The sequence below is a fragment of the Strix aluco genome, chromosome W (genome assembly GCF_031877795.1).
Source record: "Strix aluco isolate bStrAlu1 chromosome W, bStrAlu1.hap1, whole genome shotgun sequence".
Lineage (NCBI taxonomy): Eukaryota > Metazoa > Chordata > Aves > Strigiformes > Strigidae > Strix > Strix aluco.
This window is the reverse complement of record NC_133970.1, coordinates 4,284,926-4,306,442: the sequence shown is the minus strand read 5'-3', so window position 1 is coordinate 4,306,442 and position 21,517 is coordinate 4,284,926.

The window sequence follows — 21,517 nt, the reverse complement described above, 5'->3', positions numbered from 1 at the left end:
TCATTTCACTGTAAAATCCCTCCTTTTTATGCTCCAAACGCCTCCTTTAGGGCACGATGTCTGAATGTTAGGTCCCAAAGATTTGGTTAAGAGTCCAAAGCTGTGAGTCTACGGTTGAAAGCCTGCTTTTTACTCTACAAACCCTCCTTTTTGGGGCACAAACCCTCGCTGTTAGGGTGCAAACACTCCTGTTAAGATTCCCAAGCTTCGAGTCCAGGGTTCAAATCCACATCTTTATGCTCCAAACGACCGTTTTTAGGCTTCAAATCCTACTGTTAATTCTGAAATCCCACTTTCCTATGCTCCAAACGCTACATTAAGGGCACAAAGTCTCAATTTTAGTTCCCAAAGCTTCCTTTTTAGAGTCCGCAACGTTGCTTCCAGGGTTGAAAGCCTCCCTGTTCTGCTTCAAACCGTCATTTAGAAGGTACAAACCCTCATTTTTAGGGCGCAATGCCTCATTTTTTGGCCGCGAATCCTCCTTTTTAGGGGTCAATACGTCCTTTTTGCTGTAAAATCCCTCACTTTTCTGTTCCGGACATCTCATTTAGGGCACAAAGCCTTGTTTTGTGGTCCCAAAGCTTCCTCTTCCGAGTCCAAAGCTTTGATTCTGTGGTTGAATTCCTCGTTTTATAATCCAAACCCTCACGTTTATTGCACAAACCCTCATTTTTAGGGCCCAAACGCTCATTTTTATGCTGCAAATCATTTCACTGGAAAATGCCTCCTTTTTATGCTCCAAACGCCTCCTTTAGGGCACGATGTCTGAATGTTAGGTCCCAAAGATTTGGTTAAGAGTCCAAAGCTGTGAGTCTACAGTTGAAAGCCTGCTTTTTACTCTACAAACCCTCCTGTTTAGGGTACAAACCCTCCTTTTTGGGGCACAAACCCTCGCTGTTAGGGTGCAAACACTCCTGTTAAGATTCCCAAGCTTCGAGTCCAGGGTTCAAATCCACATCTTTATGCTCCAAACGACCATTTTTAGGCTTCAAATCCTACTGTTAATTCTGAAATCCTACTTTCTTATGCTCCAAACGCTACATTAAGGGCACAAAGTCTCGATTTTAGCTCCCAAAGCTTCCTTTTTAGTGTCCGCAACGTTTCTTCCAGGGTTGAAAGCCTCCCTGTTCTGCTTCAAACCGTCATTTAGAAGGTACAAACCCTCATTTTTTGGCCGCGAATCCTCCTTTTTAGGGGTCAATACGTCCTTTTTACTGTAAAATCCCTCACTTTTCTGTTCCGGACATCTCATTTAGGGCACAAAGCCTTGTTTTGTCGTCCAAAGCTTCCTCTTCCGAGTCCAAAGCTTTGATTCTGTGGTTGAATTCCTCGTTTTATAATCCAAACCCTCACATTTATTGCACAAACCCTCATTTTTAGGGCCCAAACGCTCATTTTTATGCTGCAAATCATTTCACTGTAAAATCCCTCCTTTTTATGCTCCAAACGCCTCCTTTAGGGCACGATGTCTGAATGTTAGGTCCCAAAGATTTGGTTAAGAGTCCAAAGCTGTGAGTCTAGGGTTGAAAGCCTGCTTTTTACTCTACAAACCCTCCTTTGTAGGGTACAAACCCTCCTTTTTGGTGCACAAACCCTCGCTGTTAGGGTGCAAACACTCCTGTTAAGATTCCCAAGCTTCGAGTCCAGGGTTCAAATCCACATCTTTATGCTCTAAACGACCATTTTTAGGCCTCAAATCCTTCTTTTAATTCTGAAATCCCACTTTCTTATGCTCCAAACGCTACATTAAGGGCAGAAAGTCTCGATTTTAGCTCCCAAAGCTTCCTTTTTAGAGTCCGCAACATTGCTTCCTGGGTTGAAAGCCTCGCTGTTCTGCTTCAAACCGTCATTTAGAAGGTACAAACCCTCATTTTTAGGGCGCAATGCCTCATTCTTTGGCCGCGATTCCTCCTTTAGCCACAGATTTGCAGTTGCCTAGGAGAGCTTGCAGAGCACTGGAGAAAGGCAGGCAGAGAATTCCCTGCTAGCACGTTTTCTGTGCCTGGGAAGGAAAAGTGTTCGCATTTCCTCTGCGGAATCACTTTTCTGCCGAGAAGACTAACACTTGTTCAGGACGAAAGAAAGCACAGAGCCCCAGATTTGCTGTTGCCCTGGAGAGCTTGCAGAGCACTGGGGAATGGCAGGCAGAGACTTCCCTGCTAGCACCTTCTGTGTGCCTGGCAAGGAGAAGTGCTCACATTGTTTTGCAGAAAGGTGTTTCTGTAGAGGACAGTAACACTTGTTCAGGGGAAAAGAAAGCACAGAGCCCCAGCTTTGCTGTTGCCCTGGAGAGCTTGCAGAGCACTGGGTAAGTCAGGCAGATAATTCCCTGCTAGAACCTTCTCTGTGCCTGGCAAAGAGAAGTGTTCACATTGCTTCGCAGAATCGCTTTTCTGCAGCGAACACTAACACTTGTTCAGGACAGAAGAAAGCACATAGCCCCAGATTTGCTGTTGCCCTGGAGAGCTTGCAGAGCACTGGGGAAAGGCAGGCAGAGAATTCCTTGCTAGCACCTTCTCTGTGCCTGGTAACGAGAAGTGTTCACATTGTTTCGCAGAATCGCTTTTCTGCAGACGACACTAACAGATTTCAGGACAAAAGAAAGCACAGAGCCCCAGATTTGCTGTTGCCCTGGAGAGCTTGCAGAGCACTGGGGAAAGGCAGGCAGAGAATTCCCTGCTAGCACCTTCTCTGTGCCTGGCAAGGAGAAGTGTTCACATTGTTTCGCAGAATCGCTTTTCTGCAGAGGACACTAACACTTGTTCAGGACGAAAGAAAGCACAGAGCCCCAGATTTGCTGTTGCCCTGGAGAGCTTGGAGAGCAGTGGGGAAGGCAGGAAGAGAATTCCCTGCTAGCACCTTCTCTGTGCCTGGCAAGGACAAGTATTCACATTGTTTCGCAGAATTGCATTTGCGCTGCTGCAGAGGACACTAACGCATGTTGAGGACGAAAGAAAGCACAGAGCCCCAGATTTGCTGTTGCCCTGGAGAGCTTGCAGAGCATGGGGAAAGGCAGGCAGAGAATTCCCTGCTAGCACCTTCTCTGTGCCTGGGAAGGAGAACTGTTCACATTGTTTCGCAGAATCGCTTTTCTGCAGAGGACAATAAGAATTTTTCAGGACGAAAGAAAGCACAGAGCCCCAGATTTGCTGTTGCCCTGCAGAGCTTGGAGAGCAGTGGGGAAGGCAGGCAGACACTTCCCTGCTAGTACCTTCTCTGTGCCTGGGAAGGAGAAGTGTTCACATTCTTGCGCAGAATTGCTTTTCTGCAGAAAACACTAACACTCGTTCAGAAGAACAGAAAGCACAGAGCTCCAGATTTTATGTTGCCTAGGAGAGCTTGCAGAGCACTGCGGAAAGGCAGGCATAGAATTCCCTGCTAGCACCTGCTCTGTGCCTGGTAAGGAGAAGTGTTTACATTGTTTCGCAGAATCGCATTTGCGTTGCTGCAGAGAACACAAACCCTTGTTCAGGACAAAAAAAAGCACAGAGTGTGCTGTGCTTTCTTTCGTCCTGAACAAGTGTTAGTGTTTTCTGCAGAAAAGCGATTCTGCGCTACAATGTGAACACTTCTCCTTCCCAGGCACAGAGAAGGTACTAGCAGGGAAGTCTATGCCTGCCTTTCCCCAGTGCTCTGCAAGCTCACCAGGGCAACAGCAAATGTGGGGCTCTGTGCTTTCTTTCATTCTGAAGAAGTGTTAGTGTTTTCAGCAAAAAAAGCGATTCTGCGCAACAGTGTGAACACTTCTCCTTCCCAGGCACTGAGAAGGTACTAGTGGGGAAATCTCTGCCTGCCTTTCCCCAGTGCTCTGCAAGCCCTCCAGGGCAACAGCAAATGTGGGGCTCTGTGCTTTCTTTCATTCTGAAGAAGTGTTAGTGTTTTCAGCAAAAAAAGCGATTCTGCGCAACAGTGTGAACACTTCTCCTTCCCAGGCACTGAGAAGGTACTAGTGGGGAAATCTCTGCCTGCCTTTCCCCAGTGCTCTGCAAGCCCTCCAGGGCAACAGCAAATGTGGGGCTCTGTGCTTTCTTTCGTCCTGAACAAGTGATAGTGTTTTGTGCAGAAAAGCGTTTCTGCGCAACAATGTGAAGACTTCTCCTTGCCAGGCACAGAGAAGGTGCTAGCAGGGAATTCTTTGCCTGCCTTTCCCCAGTGCTCTGCAAGCTCTGCAGGGCAACAGCAAATCTGGGGCTCTGTGATTTCTTTCGTCCTGAACAAGTGATAGTGTTTTCTGCAGAAAAGCGTTTCTGCTCAACAATGTGAACACTTCTCCTTCCCAGGCACAGAGAAGGTGCTAGCAGGGAATTCTCTGCCTGTCTTTCCTCAGTGCTCTGCAAGCTCTCCAGGGCAGCATAAAATCTGGAGCTGTGTGCTTTCTTTTGTTCTGAACAAGTGATAGTGTTTTCTGCAGAAAAGCGATTCTGCGCAACAATGTGAACACTTCTCCTTCCCAGGACAGAGAAGGTGGTGCCACCTGAACTGAGCTCTCCAACGGCTGAGAAGAGCTCTCCACCGCCGGAACTCTCCAACTGATCTGAGCTCTCCAAATGAGATGTGCTCTCCAACTGAGATGTGCTCTCCACCACCTGAGCTCTCCACCGCCTGAGCTCTCCACCTGAGCTGATCTCTCCACTTTAGCTGAGCTCTCCACCGCCTGAACTCTCCACGTGAGCTGACCTCTCCACCTGAGCTGAGCTCTCCACCGCCTGAGCTGAGCACTCCACCTGACCTGAGATCTCCACCGCCTGAGATCTCGACCTGAGCTGAGCTCTCAACCTTAGCAGAGATGTCAACCGCCTGTGCTAAGCTCTCCACCACCTGAGCACTCCACCACCTGTGCTCTCCACCGCCTGAGCTCTCCACCAGAGCTGAGCTCTCCACCTGAGCTGAGCTCTCCTTATGAGCTGAGCTCTGCACCACCTGAGCTCTCCACCGCATGAGCTCTCCACCTGAACTGAGCTCTCCACTGCCTGAGCTGACCTCTCCACCTGAGCTGAGCTCTACACCTGAGCTGAGCTCTCCACCAGAGGAGCTCTCCACCAGCTGAGCTCTCCACCGCCTAAGCTCTCCACCAGAGCTGAGCTCTCCACCTGAGCTGAGCTCTCCACATGACCTGAGCTCTGCACCGCCTGAGCTCTCCACCGCGTGAGCTCTCCACCTGAGCTGAGCTCTCCACCCCCTGAACTCTCCAACTGAGCTGAGCTCTCCCACTGAGATGTGCTCTCCAACTCAGATGTGCTCTCCACCACCTGAGTTCTCCACCGCCTGAGCTCTCCACCAGACCTGAGCTCTCCACGGCCAGACTTGAGCTCTCCACCGCGTGAGCTGTCCACCTGAGCTGAGATCTTCACCTGAGTTGAGCTCTCCACCTGAGCTGCGCTCTCGACAGGAGCTGAGCTCTCCACCGCCTGAGCTGACCTCTCCACCTGAGCTGAGCTTTCCACCGCCTGAGCTGAGCTCTACACCTGACCAGAGCTCTCCACCGCCTGAGATCTCGACCTGAGCTGTGCTCTCAACCTTAGCAGAGATATCAACCGCCTGTGCTGAGCTCTCCAACGGCTGAGCTGAGCTCTCCACCGCCTCAGCTGAGCTCTCGACAGGAACTGAGTTCTCCACCGCCTGACCTCTCCATCGCCTTAGCTGAGCTCTCCGCTGCCTGAGCTGAATTCTCCACCTGAGCTGAGCTCTCCACCGCCTGACCTCTCGACCACTTGAGCTGAGCACTCCTCCACCTGGGCTCTCCACCGCCTTAGCTCTCCACCTGAGATGAGCTCTCCACCTGAGCTGAGCTCTCCACTGTGTGAACGGACCTCTCCACCTGAGCTGAGCTCTCCACTGTGTGAACGGACCTCTCCACCTGAGCTGAGCTCTCCACCTGAGATGAGATCTCCACCACCTGAGCTCTCCACGACCTGAGCTCTCCACCGCCTGAGCTCTCGGCCTGAGCTGAGCTCTCCACCCCCTCAGCTGATGTCTCCACCTGAGCTGAGCTCTCCACTGCCTGAGCTGAGCTCTCCACTGCCTGAGCTGAACTCTCCACCTGAGCTGCCTTCTGCACCTGAGCTGAGCTCTCCACAGCCTGAGCTCTCCACCACCTGAGCTCTCCACCTGAGCTGAGCTCTCCACCACCTGAGCTCTCCACCTGCGCTGAGCTCTCAACTTTAGCAGAGCTCTCCACCACCTGTGCTGAGTTCTCCACTGCCTGAGCTGAGTTCTCGACAGGAGCTGAGCTCTCCACCGTCTGACCTCTCCAATGCCTGAGCTGAGATCTCCGCCGCCTGAGCTGAGCTCTCAACCGCCTGAGCTGAACTCTCCACCTGAGCTGTCCTCTCCACCTGAGATGAGCTCTCCACCAGAGCTGAGCTCTCCACATGAGCTGAGTTCTCCACCACCTGAGCTGAGCTCTCCACCTGATTTGAGCTCACCATGTGAGCTGATCTCTCGACCTGAGATGAGATCTCCACCGCCTGAGCTGTGCACCGCCTTAGCTGAGCTCTCCACCGCCTGAGCTGAACTCTCCACCGCCTGAGCTGAACTCTCCACGTGAGCTGCTTTCTGCATCTGACCTTAGCTCTCCAACGCCTGAGCTCTCGGCCTGAGCTGAGCACTCCACCCCCTGAGCTCATGTCTCCACCTGATCTGAGCTATCCACTACCTGAGCTCTGCACCTCAGCTAAGCTCTACAACGCCTGAGCTCTCCACTGCCTCAGCTGATCTCTCCACCTGAGCTGAGCTCTCCAAATGAGGTGAGCTCTCCACCGCCTGTGCTCTCCACCGCCTGAGCTCTCCACCTGAGCTGAGCTCTCCACATGAGCTGAGTTCTCCACCGCATGAGCTGAGATCTCCACCACCTGAGCTCTCCATCTGAGCTGAGCTCTCAACTTTAGCAGAGCTCTCCACCGCCTGTGCTGAGTTCTCCACCACCTGACCTTAGCTCTCGACAGGAGTTGAGCTCTCCACCGCCTGAGCTGACCTCTCAACCTGAGCTGAGCTTTCCACCGCCTGAGCTGAGCTCTCCACCTGACCTGAGCTCTCCACCGCCTGAGATCTTGACCTGAGCTGAGCTCTCAACCTTAGCAGAGATGTCAACCGCCTGTGCTGAGCTCTCCAACAGCTGAGCTGAGCTCTCCACCGCCTCAGCTGAGCTCTCGACAGGAACTGAGTTCTCCACCGCCTGACCTCTCCATCGCCTTAGCTGAGCTCTCCGCTGCCTGAGCTGAATTCTCCACCTGAGCTGAGCTCTCCACCGCCTGACCTCTCGACCACCTGAGCTGAGCACTCCTCCACCTGGGCTCTCCACCGCCTTAGCTCTCCACCTGAGATGAGCTCTCCACCTGAGATGAGTTCTCCACCACCTGAGCTCTCCACGACCTGAGCTCTCCACCGCCTGAGCTCTCGGCCTGAGCTGTTCTCTACACATGAGCTGAGTTCTCCACCGCCTGAGCTGAGCTCTCCACCTGATTAGAGCTCACCATGTGAGCTGATCTCTCGACCTGAGATGAGATCTCCACCGCCTGAGCTCTCCACCGCCTGAGCTGTCCACCGCCTTAGCTGAGCTCTCCACCGCCTGAGCTGAACTCTGCACCGCCTGAGCTGAACTCTCCACCTGAGCTGCCTTCTGCACCTGAGCTGAGCTCTCCACCTGATCTGAGCTATCCACTACCTGAGCTCTGCACCTCAGCTAAGGTCTCCAACGCCTGAGCTATCCAACGCCTGAGCTGAGATCTCCGTCACCTGAGCTGAGCTATGCACTACCTGAGCTCTGCACCTCAGCTAAGCTCTCCAACGCCTGAGCTCTCCACTGCCTGAGCTGAGCTCTCCACATGAGCTGAGCTCTCCACATGAGCTGAGGTCTCCACCCCCTGAGCTCTCGACCTGAGCTGAGCTGTTGACCTGATCTGATCCCTCCTCCGCCTGAGCTCTCCACCGCCTCAGCTCTCCACCTGAGCTGAGCTCTCCATATCAGCTGAGTTCTCCAGCGCGTGAGCTCTCCACCGCCTGAGCTGAGATATCCACCGCCTGTGCTGTGTTCTCCACGGCCTTAGCTGAGCTCTCCACCATCTGTACTGTGTTCTCCACCGCTTGAGCTGAGCAATCCAACGCCTTAGCTATCAACCAGAGCTGAGTTCTCCTCCGCCTGAGCTCACCACCTGAGCTGAGCTCTCCACCTGAGCTGTGCTCTCCACAGCCTGAGCTCTGCACCACCTGAGCTCTCCAGTGCCTGATCACTAGGCCTGAACTGAGATCTCCACTGCCGGAGTTGAGCTCTCCACCTCAGCTGAGCTCTCCACAACAACTGAGCTCTCCAGCGCCTGAGATCTCAACCTTAGCTGAACTCTCCGCCTGAGTTGTGCTCTCCACAGCCTGAGCTCTGCACCACCTGAGCTCTCCAGTGTCTGAGCTCTCGGCCTGAACTGAGATCTCCACCGCCTGAGTTGAGCTCTCCACCTGAGCTGAGCTCTCCAAAACAGCTGAGCTCTCCAGCGCCTCAGCTCTCCACCGCCTGAGCTCTCCACCGCCTGAGATGAGCTCTCGACCTGAGATGAGCTCTCCACCGCCTGACATCACCACCACCTGAGCTGATATCTCCGCCGACTGAGCTGTCCAGGGACTGATTTCTCTACCAGAGCCGAGCTCTCCACCTGATATGAGCTCTCCACCTGAGCTGAGCTCTCCACCGCCTGAACTCTCCAACTGAGCTGAGCTCTCCAAATGAGATGTGCTCTCCAACTGAGATGTGCTCTCCACCACCTGAGCTCTCCACCGCCTGAGCTCTCCACCTGAGCTGAGCTGTCCACCTGAGCTGAGCTCTCCACCGCCTGAACTCTCTACCACATGAGCTGAGCTCTCCACCGCCTGAGCTGAGCTCTCCACCTGATTTGAGCTCACCATGTGAGCTGATCTCTCCACCTGAGCTGAGCTCTCCACCAGAGCTAAGCTCTCCATCGGCTGAGCTGAGCTCTCTGCCGCCTGAGCCGAGCTCTCCGCCGCCTGAGCTGAGCTCTCCACCGCCTGAGCTGAGCTATCCACCGCCTGAGCTCTCCAGCAGAGCCGAGCTCTCCACCGCCTGAGCTCTCCACCTGAGCTGATCTCTCCACCTGAGCTGAGGTGTCCACCGCCTGAGCTCTCCACCTGAGCTGATCTCTCCACCTGAGCTGAGGTCTCCACAGCCTTAGCTCTCCACCTGAGCTGAGCTCTCCACCAGAGCTGAACTCTCCACCAGCGGAGCTCTCCACCAGCTGAGCTCTTCACCGACTGAGCTCTCCACCAGAGCTGAGCTCTCCACATGAGCTGAGCTCTCCTCCTGAGATGAGCTCTCCACCACCTGAGCTCTCCACCGCCTGCGCTGAGCTCTCCACCTGATCTGAGCTCTCCACCACCTCAGCTCTCCACCTGAGCTGAGCTCTCCACCACCTGAGCTCTCCACCTGCGCTGAGCTCTCAACCTTAGCAGAGCTCTCCACCACCTGTGCTGAGTTCTCCACTGCCTGAGCTGAGCTCTCGACAGGAGCTGAGCTCTCCACCGTCTGACCTCTCCAATGCCTGAGCTGAGATCTCCGCCGCCTGAGCTGAGCTCTCAACCGCCTGAGCTGAACTCTCCACCTGAGCTGTCCTCTCCACCAGAGCCGAGCTCTCCACAGCCTGAGCTCTCCACCTGAGCTGACCTCTCCACCTGAGATGAGCTCTCCACCTGAGCTGAGGTCTCCACCTGAGCTGAGCTCTCCACCACCTGAGCTCTCCACCGCCTGAGCTCTCCACCGCCTGAGCTCTCCACCTGAGCTGATCTCTCCACATGAGCTGAGTTCTCCACCGCCTGAGCTGAGTTCTCCACCGCCTGAGCTGAGTTCTCCACCTGATTTGAGCTCACCATGTGAGCTGAGCTCTCGACCTGAGATGAGATCTCCACCGCCTGAGCTCTCCACCGCCTGAGCTGACCTGTCCACCGTCTGAGCTGAACTCTCCACCGCCTGAGCTGAACTCTCCACGTGAGCTGCTTTCTGCACCTGAGCTTAGCTCTCCAACGCCTGAGCTCTCGGCCTGAGCTGAGCACTCCACCCCCTGAGCTCATCTCTCCACCTGATCTGAGCTATCCACTACCTGAGCTCTGCACCTCAGCTAAGGTCTCCAACGCCTGAACTCTCCACTGCCTGAGCTGAGCTCTCCACCTGATCTGAGCTATCCACTACCTGAGCTTTGCACCTCAGCTAAGGTCTCCAACGCCTGAGCTCTCCACTGCTTGAGCTGAGCTCTCCACCTGAGCTGAGCTCTCCACCGCCTGTGCTCTCCACCGCCTGTGCTCTCCACCTGAGCTGAGCTCTCCACATGAGCTGAGTTCTCACCCGCCTGAGCTGAGCTCTCAACCTGAGCTGAGCTCACCACCTGAGCTGAGCTCTCCACCACCTGAGCTGAGCTCTCCACCAGAGCTGAGCTCTCCACCGCATGAGCTGAGATCTCCACCTCAGCCTAGCTCTCCACCTGAGCTGAGATCTCCACCAACTGAGCTCTCCATCTGAGCTGAGCTCTCAACTTTAGCAGAGCTCTCCACCGCCTGTGCTGAGTTCTCCACCACCTGACCTGAGCTCTCGACAGGAGCTGAGCTCTCCACCACCTGAGCTGAGCTCTCCACCTGACCTGAGCTCTCCACCGCCTCAGATCTCGACCTGAGCTGAGCTCTCAACCTTAGCAGAGATGTCAACCGCCTGTGCCGAGCTCTCCAACGCCTGAGCTGAGCTCTCCACTGCCTCAGCTGAGCTCTCGACAGGAACTGAGTTCTCCACCGCCTGACCTCTCCATCGCCTTAGCTGAGCTCTCCACTGCCTGAGCTGAATTCTCCACCTGAGCTGAACTCTCCACCTGAGCTGTCCTCTCCACCTGAGCTGAGCTCTCCACCTGAGCTGAGCACTCCACCGCCTGAGCTGACCTCTCCACCTGAGCTAAGCTCTCCACCTGAGCTGAGCTCTCCACCACCTGAGCTCTACACCACCTGAGCTCTCCACCGCCTGAGCTCTCCACCAGAGATGAGCTCCCCACCTGAGATGAGCTCTCCACCTGAGATGAGCTCCCCACCACCTGAGCTCTCCACCGCCTGAGCTGAGCTCTCCACCGCCTGAGCTCTCCACCAGTGCTGAGCTCTCCAATTGAGATGTGCTCTCCACCGCCTGAGCCCTCCACCACCTGATCTCTCCACCACCTGCGCTCTACACCATCTGAGCTCTCCACCACCTGAGTTCTCCACCGCCTGAGCTCTCCACCGCCCGAGCTCTCCACCTGAGCTGAGATCTCCACTTGATCTGAGCTCTCCACCGCCTGAGCTCTCCACCTGAGCTGAGATCTCCACTTGATCTGAGCTCTCCACCGCCTGAGCTCTCGACCTGAGCTGCGCTCTCAACCTGAGCTGAGCTCTCCAACGTCTGAGCTCTCCACCGCCTGAGCTGAGCTCTCCACCGCCGGAGCTGACCTCTCACTGTCTGAGCTCTCCACCTGATCTGAGCGCTCCACCGCCTGAACTCTCCACCTGAGCTGAGCTCTCCACCTGAGCTGAGCTCTCCACTGCCTGAGCTGACCTCTCCACCTGAGCTGAGCTCTCCTCATGAGCTGAGCTCTACACCACCTGAGCTCTCCACCGCCTGAGCTCTCCACCTGAGCTGAGCTCTCCACATGAGATGAGCTCTCCACATGAGCTGAACTCTCCACCTGAGCTGAGCTCTCCACTGCCTGAGCTGACCTCTCCACCTGAGCTGAGCTCTCCTCATGAGCTGAGCTCTGCACCACCTGCACTCTCCACCGCCTGAGCTCTCCACCTGAGCTGACCTCTCCACCTGAGATGAGCTCTCCACCACCTGAGCTGACCTATCCACCAGAGTTGAACTCTCCACCTGAGCTGAGCTCTACACCACCTGAGCTCTCCACCACCTGTGCTCTCCACCGCCTGAGCTCTCTACCAGAGCTGAGCTCTCTACCTGAGCTGAGCTCTCGTTATGAGCTGAGCTCTGCACCACCTGAGCTCTCCACCGCATGAGCTCTCCACCTGAGCTGAGCTCTACACCTGAGCTGAGCTCTCCACCAGCGGAGCTCTCCACCAGCTGAGCTCTCCACCGCCTGAGCTCTCCACCAGAGCTGAGCTCTCCACCAGAGCTGAGCTCTCCACCTGAGATGAGCTCTCCAACACCTGAGCTCTCCACCGCCTGCGCTGAGCTCTCCACCTGATTAGAGCTGACCATGTGAGCTGAGCTCTCGACCTGAGATGAGATCTCCACCGCCTGAGCTCTCCACCGCCTGAGCTATGCTCTCCACCGCCAGAGCTGAACTCTCCACCGCCTGAGCTGAACTCTCCACCTGAGCTGCCTTCTGCACATGAGCTTAGCTCTCCAACGCCTGAGCTCTCAGCCTGAGCTGAGCTCTCCACCCCCTCAGCTGATGTCTCCACCTGAGCTGAGCTCTCCACCGCCTGAGCTGAGCTCTCCACTGCCTGAGCTGAACTCTCCACCTGAGCTGCCTTCTGCACATGAGCTTAGCTCTCAACTCCTGAGCTCTCGGCCTGAGCTGAGCACTCCACCCCCTGAGCTGATCTCTCCACCTGATCTGAGCTATCCACTACCTGAGCTCTGCACCTCAGCTAAGGTCTCCAACGCCTGAGCTATGCAACGCCTGAGCTGAGATCTCCGCCACCTGATCTGAGCTATGCACTACCTGAGGTCTGCACCTCAGCTACTCTCTCCAATGCCTGAGCTCTCCACTGCCTGAGCTGAACTCTCCACCTGAGCTGAGCTCTCCACCGCCTGAGCTGAGCTCTCCACCTGACCAGAGCTCTCACCGCCTGAGATCTCGACCTGAGCTGAGCTCTCAACCTTAGCAGAGATATCAACCGCCTGTGCTGAGCTCTCCAACGGCTGAGCTGAGCTCTCCACCACCTCAGCTGAGCTCTCGACAGGAACTGAGTTCTCCACCGCCTGACCTCTCCATTGCCTTAGCTGAGCTCTCCGCTGCCTGAGCTGAATTCTCCACCTGACCTGAGCTCTCCACCGCCTGACCTCTCGACCACCTGAGCTGAGCACTCCTCCACCTGGGCTCTCCACCGCCTTAGCTCTCCACCTGAGATGAGCTCTCCACCTGAGCTGAGCTCTCCACTGTGTGAACGGAACTCTCCACCTGAGCTGAGCTCTCCACCTGAGATGAGATCTCCACCACCTGAGCTCTCCACGACCTGAGCTCTCCACCGCCTGAGCTCTCGGCCTGAGCTGAGCTCTCCACCCCCTCAGCTGATGTCTCCACCTGAGCTGAGCTCTCCACCGCCTGAGCTGAGCTCTCCACTGCCTGAGCTGAACTCTCCACCTGAGCTGTCTTCTGCACCTGAGCTGAGCTCTCCACAGCCTGAGCTCTCCACCACCTGAGCTCTCCATCTGAGCTGAGATCTCCACTTGATCTGAGCTCTCCACAGCCTGAGCTCTCGACCTGAGCTGCGCTCTAAACCTGTGCTGAGCTCTCCAACGTCTGAGCTCTCCACCTCCTGAGCTCTCCACCGCCTGAGCTCTCCACCTGAGCTGAGATCTCCACTTGATCTGAGCTCTCCACCGCCTGAGCTCTTGACCTGAGCTGCGCTCTCAACCTGAGCTGAGCTCTCCAACGTCTGAGCTCTCCACCGCCTGAGCTGAGTTCTCACCATCTGAGCTCTAGACCTCGTCTGAGCTCTCCACCGCCTGAGCTGAGCTCTCCACCGCCGGAGCTGAGCTCTCACTGTCTGAGCTCTCCACCTGATCTGAGCGCTCCACCGCCTGAACTCTCCACCTGAGCTGAGCTCTCCACCTGAGCTGAGCTCTCCACTGCCTGAGCTGACCTCTCCACCTGAGCTGAGGTATCCTCATGAGCTGAGCTCTACACCACCTGAGCTCTCCACCGCCTGAGCTCTCCACCTGAGCTGAGCTCTCCACCTGAGATGAGCTCTCCACATGAGCTGAGCTCTCCACCGCCTGAGCTCTCCACCTGACCAGAGCTCTCCACCACCTGAGATCTCGACCTGAGCTGAGCTCTCAACCTTAGCAGAGATATCAACCGCCTGTGCTGAGCTCTCCAACGGCTGAGCTGAGCTCTCCACCGCCTCAGCTGAGCTCTCGACAGGAACTGAGTTCTCCACCGCCTGACCTCTCCATCGCCTTAGCTGAGCTCTCCGCTGCCTGAGCTGAATTCTCCACCTGAGCTGAGCTCTCCACCGCCTGACCTCTCGACCACCTGAGCTGAGCACTCCTCCACCTGGGCTCTCCACCGCCTTAGCTCTCCACCTGAGATGAGCTCTCCACCTGAGCTGAGCTCTCCACTGTGTGAACGGACCTCTCCACCTGAGCTGAGCTCTCCACCTGAGATGAGATCTCCACCACCTGAGCTCTCCACGACCTGAGCTCTCCACCGCCTGAGCTCTCGGCCTCAGCTGAGCTCTCCACCCCCTCAGCTGATGTCTCCACCTGAGCTGAGCTCTCCACCGCCTGAGCTGAGCTCTCCACTGCCTGAGCTGAGCTCTCCACCTGAGCTGCCTTCTGCACCTGAGCTGAGCTCTCGACAGGAGCTGAGCTCTCCACCGTCTGAACTCTCCAATGCCTGAGCTGAGATCTCCGCCGCCTGAGCTGAGCTCTCAACCGCCTGAGCTGAACTCTCCACCTGAGCTGTCCTCTCCACCAGAGCCGAGCTCTCCACAGCCTGAGCTCTCCACCTGAGCTGACCTCTCCACCTGAGATGAGCTCTCCACCTGAGCTGAGGTCTCCACCACCTGAGCTCTCCACCACCTGAGCTCTCCACTGCCTGAGCTCTCCACCGCCTGAGCTCTCCACCTGAGCTGATCTCTCCACATGAGCTGAGTTCTCCACCGCCTGAGCTGAGTTCTCCACCTGATTTGAGCTCACCATGTGAGCTGAGCTCTCGACCTGAGATGAGATCTCCACCGCCTGAGCTCTCCACCGCCTGAGCTGACCTGTCCACCGTCTGAGCTGAACTCTCCACCGCCTGAGCTGAACTCTCCACGTGAGCTGCTTTCTGCACCTGAGCTTAGCTCTCCAACGCCTGAGCTCTCGGCCTGAGCTGAGCACTCCACCCCCTGAGCTCATCTCTCCACCTGATCTGAGCTATCCACTACCTGAGCTCTGCACCTCAGCTAAGGTCTCCAACGCCTGCACTCTCCACTGCCTGAGCTGAGCTCTCCACCTGATCTGAGCTATCCACTACCTGAGCTTTGCACCTCAGCTAAGGTCTCCAACGCCTGAGCTCTCCACTGCTTGAGCTGAGCTCTCCACCTGAGCTGAGCTCTCCACCGCCTGTGCTCTCCACCGCCTGTGCTCTCCACCTGAGCTGAGCTCACCACCTGAGCTGAGCTCTCCACCACCTGAGCTGAGCTCTCCACCAGAGCTGAGCTCTCCACCGCATGAGCTGAGATCTCCACCTCAGCCTAGCTCTCCACCTGAGCTGAGATCTCCACCAACTGAGCTCTCCATCTGAGCTGAGCTCTCAACTTTAGCAGAGCTCTCCACCGCCTGTGCTGAGTTCTCCACCACCTGACCTGAGCTCTCGACAGGAGCTGAGCTCTCCACCACCTGAGCTGAGCTCTCCACCTGACCTGAGCTCTCCACCGCCTCAGATCTCGACCTGAGCTGAGCTCTCAACCTTAGCAGAGATGTCAACCGCCTGTGCCGAGCTCTCCAACGCCTGAGCTGAGCTCTCCACTGCCTCAGCTGAGCTCTCGACAGGAACTGAGTTCTCCACCGCCTGACCTCTCCATCGCCTTAGCTGAGCTCTCCGCTGCCTGAGCTGAATTCTCCACCTGAGCTGAACTCTCCACCTGAGCTGTCCTCTCCACCTGAGCTGAGCTCTCCACCTGAGCTGAGCACTCCACCGCCTGAGCTGACCTCTCCACCTGAGCTAAGCTCTCCACCTGAGCTGAGCTCTCCACCACCTGAGCTCTACACCACCTGAGCTCTCCACCGCCTGAGCTCTCCACCAGAGATGAGCTCCCCACCTGAGATGAGCTCTCCACCTGAGATGAGCTCCCCACCACCTGAGCTCTCCACCGCCTGAGCTGAGCTCTCCACCGCCTGAGCTCTCCACCAGTGCTGAGCTCTCCAATTGAGATGTGCTCTCCACCGCCTGAGCCCTCCACCACCTGATCTCTCCACCACCTGCGCTCTACACCATCTGAGCTCTCCACCACCTGAGTTCTCCACCGCCTGAGCTCTCCACCGCCCGAGCTCTCCACCTGAGCTGAGATCTCCACTTGATCTGAGCTCTCCACCGCCTGAGCTCTCCACCTCCTGAGCTCTCCACCGCCTGAGCTCTCCACCTGAGCTGAGATCTCCACTTGATCTGAGCTCTCCACCGCCTGAGCTCTCGACCTGAGCTGCGCTCTCAACCTGAGCTGAGCTCTCCAACGTCTCAGCTCTCCACTGCCTGAGCTGAGCTCTCCACCGCCGGAGCTGACCTCTCACTGTCTGAGCTCTCCACCTGATCTGAGCGCTCCACCGCCTGAACTCTCCACCTGAGCTGAGCTCTCCACCTGAGCTGAGCTCTCCACTGCCTGAGCTGACCTCTCCACCTGAGCTGAGCTCTCCTCATGAGCTGAGCTCTACACCACCTGAGCTCTCCACCGCCTGAGCTCTCCACCTGAGCTGAGCTCTCCACATGAGATGAGCTCTCCACATGAGCTGAACTCTCCACCTGAGCTGAGCTCTCCACTGCCTGAGCTGACCTCTCCACCTGAGCTGAGCTCTCCTCATGAGCTGAGCTCTGCACCACCTGCACTCTCCACCGCCTGAGCTCTCCACCTGAGCTGACCTCTCCACCTGAGATGAGCTCTCCACCACCTGAGCTGACCTCTCCACCAGAGTTGAGCTCTCCACCTGAGCTGAGCTCTCCACCACCTGAGCTCTCCACCACCTGTGCTCTCCACCGCCTGAGCTCTCTACCAGAGCTGAGCTCTCTACCTGAGCTGAGCTCTCGTTATGAGCTGAGCTCTGCACCACCTGAGCTCTCCACCGCATGAGCTCTCCACCTGAACTGAGCTCTCCACTGCCTGAGCTGACCTCTCCACCTGAGCTGAGCTCTACACCTGAGCTGAGCTCTCCACCAGCTGAGCTCTCCACCGCCTGAGCTCTCCACCAGAGCTGAGCTCTCCACCAGAGCTGAGCTCTCCACCTGAGATGAGCTCTCCAACACCTGAGCTCTCCACCGCCTGCGCTGAGCTCTCCACCTGATTAGAGCTGACCATGTGAGCTGAGCTCTCGACCTGAGATGAGATCTCCACCGCCTGAGCTCTCCACCGCCTGAGCTATGCTCTCCACCGCCAGAGCTGAACTCTCCACCGCCTGAGCTGAACTCTCCACCTGAGCTGCCTTCTGCACATGAGCTTAGCTCTCCAACGCCTGAGCTCTCAGCCTGAGCTGAGCTCTCCACCCCCTCAGCTGATGTCTCCACCTGAGCTGAGCTCTCCACCGCCTGAGCTGAGCTCTCCACTGCCTGAGCTGAACTCTCCACCTGAGCTGCCTTCTGCACATGAGCTTAGCTCTCAACTCCTGAGCTCTCGGCCTGAGCTGAGCACTCCACCCCCTGAGCTGATCTCTCCACCTGATCTGAGCTATCCACTACCTGAGCTCTGCACCTCAGCTAAGGTCTCCAACGCCTGAGCTATGCAACGCCTGAGCTGAGATCTCCGCCACCTGATCTGAGCTATGCACTACCTGAGGTCTGCACCTCAGCTAAGCTCTCCAATGCCTGAGCTCTCCACTGCCTGAGCTGAACTCTCCACCTGAGCTGAGCTCTCCACCACCTGAGCTCTCCACCACCTGTGCTCTCCACCGCCTATGCTCTCCACCGCCTGAGCTCTCCACCTGAGCTGAGCTCTCCACCGCCTGAGCTGAGCTCTCCACCTGAGCTGAGCTCACCACCTGAGCTGAGCTCTCCACCGCCTGAGCTGAGATCTCTACTAGAGCTGAGCTCTCCACCGCATGAGCTGAGATCTCCACCTGAGCCTAGCTCTCCACCTGAGCTGAGATCTCCACCACCTGAGCTCTCCATCTGAGCTGACCTCTCGACCTCAGCTGAGCTCTCCACCTGAGCTAAGCTCTCCACCACCTGACCTGAGCTCTCGACAGGAGCTGAGCTCTCCACCGCCTGAGCTGACCTCTCCACCTGAGCTGAGCTCTCCACCGCCTGAGCTGAGCTCTCCACCTGACCAGAGCTCTCACCGCCTGAGATCTCGACCTGAGCTGAGCTCTCAACCTTAGCAGAGATATCAACCGCCTGTGCTGAGCTCTCCAACGGCTGAGCTGAGCTCTCCACCGCCTCAGCTGAGCTCTCGACAGGAACTGAGTTCTCCACCGCCTGACCTCTCCATCGCCTTAGCTGAGCTCTCCGCTGCCTGAGCTGAATTCTCCACCTGAGCTGAGCTCTCCACCGCCTGACCTCTCGACCACCTGAGCTGAGCACTCCTCCACCTGGGCTCTCCACCGCCTTAGCTCTCCACCTGAGATGAGCTCTCCACCTGAGCTGAGCTCTCCACTGTGTGAACGGAACTCTCCACCTGAGCTGAGCTCTCCACCTGAGATGAGATCTCCACCACCTGAGCTCTCCACCGCCTGAGCTCTCGGCCTGAGCTGAGCTCTCCACCCCCTCAGCTGATGTCTCCACCTGAGCTGAGCTCTCCACCGCCTGAGCTGAGCTCTCCACTGCCTGAGCTGAACTCTCCACCTGAGCTGTCTTCTGCACCTGAGCTGAGCTCTCCACAGCCTGAGCTCTCCACCACCTGAGCGCTCCATCTGAGCTGAGATCTCCACTTGATCTGAGCTCTCCACCGCCTGAGCTCTTGACCTGAGCTGCGCTCTCAACCTGAGCTGAGCTCTCCAACGTCTGAGCTCTCCACCGCCTGAGCTGAGTTCTCACCATCTGAGCTCTAGACCTCGTCTGAGCTCTCCACCGCCTGAGCTGAGCTCTCCACCGCCGGAGCTGAGCTCTCACTGTCTGAGCTCTCCACCTGATCTGAGCGCTCCACCGCCTGAACTCTCCACCTGAGCTGAGCTCTCCACCTGAGCTGAGCTCTCCACTGCCTGAGCTGACCTCTCCACCTGAGCTGAGGTATCCTCATGAGCTGAGCTCTACACCACCTGAGCTCTCCACCGCCTGAGCTCTCCACCTGAGCTGAGCTCTCCACCTGAGATGAGCTCTCCACATGAGCTGAGCTCTCCACCGCCTGAGCTCTCCACCTGACCAGAGCTCTCCACCGCCTGAGATCTCGACCTGAGCTGAGCTCTCAACCTTAGCAGAGATATCAACCGCCTGTGCTGAGCTCTCCAACGGCTGAGCTGAGCTCTCCACCGCCTCAGCTGAGCTCTCGACAGGAACTGAGTTCTCCACCGCCTGACCTCTCCATCGCCTTAGCTGAGCTCTCCGCTGCCTGAGCTGAATTCTCCACCTGAGCTGAGCTCTCCACCGCCTGACCTCTCGACCACCTGAGCTGAGCACTCCTCCACCTGGGCTCTCCACCGCCTTAGCTCTCCACCTGAGATGAGCTCTCCACCTGAGCTGAGCTCTCCACTGTGTGAACGGACCTCTCCACCTGAGCTGAGCTCTCCACCTGAGATGAGATCTCCACCACCTGAGCTCTCCACGACCTGAGCTCTCCACCGCCTGAGCTCTCGGCCTGAGCTGAGCTCTCCACCCCCTCAGCTGATGTCTCCACCTGAGCTGAGCTCTCCACCGCCTGAGCTGAGCTCTCCACTGCCTGAGCTGAGCTCTCCACCTGAGCTGCCTTCTGCACCTGAGCTGAGCTCTCGACAGGAGCTGAGCTCTCCACCGTCTGAACTCTCCAATGCCTGAGCTGAGATCTCCGCCGCCTGAGCTGAGCTCTCAACCGCCTGAGCTGAACTCTCCACCTGAGCTGTCCTCTCCACCAGAGCCGAGCTCTCCACAGCCTGAGCTCTCCACCTGAGCTGACCTCTCCACCTGAGATGAGCTCTCCACCTGAGCTGAGGTCTCCACCACCTGAGTTCTCCACCACCTGAGCTCTCCACCGCCTGAGCTCTCCACCGCCTGAGCTCTCCACCTGAGCTGATCTCTCCACCTGAACTGAGCTCTCCACTGCCTGAGCTGAGTTCTCCACCTGAGCTGAGCTCTACACCTGAGCTGAGCTCTCCACCAGCTGAGCTCTCCACCGCCTGAGCTCTCCACATGAGCTGAGCTCTCCACCTGAGATGAGCTCTCCACCACCTGAGCTCTCCACCACCTGAGCTCTCCACCGCCTGCGCTGAGCTCTCCACCTGATTAGAGCTGACCATGTGAGCTGAGCTCTCGACCTGAGATGAGATCTCCACCGCCTGAGCTCTCCACCGCCTGAGCTATGCTCTCCACCGCCAGAGCTGAACTCTCCACCGCCTGAGCTGAACTCTCCACCTGAGCTGCCTTCTGCACATGAGCTTAGCTCTCCAACGCCTGAGCTCTCAGCCTGAGCTGAGCTCTCCACCCCCTCAGCTGATGTCTCCACCTGAGCTGAGCTCTCCACCGCCTGAGCTGAGCTCTCCACTGCCTGAGCTGAACTCTCCACCTGAGCTGCCTTCTGCACATGAGCTTAGCTCTCAACTCCTGAGCTCTCGGCCTGAGCTGAGCACTCCACCCCCTGAGCTGATCTCTCCACCTGATCTGAGCTATCCACTACCTGAGCTCTGCACCTCAGCTAAGGTCTCCAACGCCTGAGCTATGCAACGCCTGAGCTGAGATCTCCGCCACCTGATCTGAGCTATGCACTACCTGAGGTCTGCACCTCAGCTACTCTCTCCAATGCCTGAGCTCTCCACTGCCTGAACTGAACTCTCCACCTGAGCTGAGCTCTCCACCTGAGCTGAGCTCTCCACATGGGCTGAGCTCTCCACCGCCTATGCTCTCCACCGCCTGAGCTCTCCACCTGAGCTGAGCTCTCCACCGCCTGAGCTGAGCTCTCCACCTGAGCTGAGCTCACCACCTGAGCTGAGCTCTCCACCGCCTGAGCTGAGCTCTCCACTAGAGCTGAGCTCTCCACCGCATGAGCTGAGATCTCCACCACCTGAGCTCTCCATCTGAGCTGACCTCTCGACCTCAGCTGAGCTCTCCACCTGAGCTGAGCTCTCCACCACCTGAGCTCTACACCACCTGAGCTCTCCACCGCCTGAGCTCTCCACCAGAGCTGAGCTCTCCACCTGAGATGAGCTCTCCACCTGAGATGAGCTCTCCATCACCTGAGCTCTCCACCGCCTGAGCTCTCCACCTGAGCTGATCTCTACACATGAGCTGAGTTCTGCACCGCCTGAGCTGAGCTCTCCACCTGATTTGAGCTCACCATGTGAGCTGATCTCTCGACCTGAGATGAGCTCTCCACTGCCTGAGCTCTCCACTGCCTGAGCTGAGCTCTCCACCGCCTGAGTTGAGCTCTCCACCTGACCTGAGCTCTCCACCGCCTGAGATCTCGACCTGAGCTGAGCTCTCAACCTTAGCAGAGATGTCAACCGCCTGTGCCGAGC